The sequence below is a fragment of the Pangasianodon hypophthalmus genome, chromosome 17 (assembly GCF_027358585.1).
Source record: "Pangasianodon hypophthalmus isolate fPanHyp1 chromosome 17, fPanHyp1.pri, whole genome shotgun sequence".
NCBI lineage: Eukaryota > Metazoa > Chordata > Actinopteri > Siluriformes > Pangasiidae > Pangasianodon > Pangasianodon hypophthalmus.
The window spans coordinates 16,115,803-16,117,506 of NC_069726.1; positions in this window are offsets into that span (position 1 = coordinate 16,115,803).

Sequence of the window (1,704 nt, forward strand, 5' to 3'; positions counted from 1 at the left end):
TTATTACTGCCACTTCGGGACACTTAGATATTTACTATTCAGATTTACTATTTACTGTACTTGTATTTACTGTTCTGCCTTACATAATAGCACGTCACTTTTACTCTGCCATTGTCCACCACTGTTTTCACTTACCTTATTATATCACAGCATCATCTCAACCATTCATGGCTAAATGTGTGTTTGTTCATGTCTAATAAGTGCTTGTACTGTCAAAGTCCAAATCTGAGACTCGTCACAAGTATTTCAATGCCCAGTGTAACTGTGCAAATGACAAATAAACGACTCTTGACTCTCTTGATAAAGTTAAGCAGAGTGTATTCATTCATTTATCCTCAGTGACCGCTCTATCCCAGTAGATTTGAAGCTTATCCTGGGAACGCTGTGCGTGAGGTGGGAGTGCACCCTCAATGGGATGTTAGTCCATTGCGGGGAATCATGCACACACATTTCACACTCTCATTTATAGCTAGGAGCAATATAACATAGCCAATCCACCTATAGGCATGTTTTTGGGAGGTGGGAGAAGGCTCACGTGGACACAGGTAAAATATGCACAGAAACTCTGCACAGAACCAGAGCTCAGGATCGAACCAGGGACCCTGGAGCGCAATATTCCATGCTGGCTCCAGCCGTTTCCAAAAATGAATCTGTATTTGCCTCTACCAGCTTGCAGGCACTGCTGGCAGTCTTAAAATAGGCTGTGACAGCCACCCTTAAAATACAGGTAGCCTGAACTGGACTGAATGCTGATGTGCAGCCCATAGTACCGAATGAACCCTTCTGCATGGCACTGGTCATGAAAGGCCTTCACTGTCCTTCCATGCAAGTATTTCACTGAGAATGATAAAGGAAGATTTTGACTGTCTTCTATACTGCACCCAGGCATTGTGCTGTGCACCTTAACTAACATGACGGGTTAAAAGCAGATTGGTCTAGGCTGCAAACCTGCCATTTACACTTCTATTTTGTCTTGTTGGTGGTTTTACCAGATGAAACACTGTATCCAGACACCTTCCAAAGCACCAAATGCAGATGCTCTGATGACATTTTGGCACAATCTTTTATCATTGCCTCACATACAGGCAATTTGTTACCCATTCTGCTGTTTGCATTGTAACGATCGCTCAAATTTATAGCTATCAACCCTTTTGTGGCAAAGGTGATTGAACCCTCACTCCTAGCAGTGGGACACCCAGGCCAGGACATAGAGTGACTCTCTGCTAATCTAGTTTATGCACCAAGTGTCAGGTGTGCCAAGTGTGCTTGGCACAGTTCTCGTTGATGGACATGTGTAAATCAACCCTACCAAATCTGCCCTGTGTGCCAGGGTTTAAGCCTGCTGCCAAAGAGCAGGGCTGGCACACAGGAGGAGAGCACAGGTTTCAGAAACTAGACACCAACACAGCCAAATGGACTGGCCATGCAGCCCCCACAAGTCACCACAGACCCCATCAAGTTTGCTGCTCTGACCCAGGCAGTTTGTTCCACCAACAAAGAAATGTATAGGTGCATCATGAAGAGTTTTTCTTTTGTATGTAAATAGCAGTACAAGTGGACTAGTGATAATTTAAACTCCTTGGTTGGGCTATTATGTGCATGTAAACATAAAGATTAAGTTGCTACTTATGGGGAGTAATTTTTCTTAGTTGGTAAGAAGTGTTCATGCTAACCATAGAACTGGGAAGAAAAACATGCCTTGAG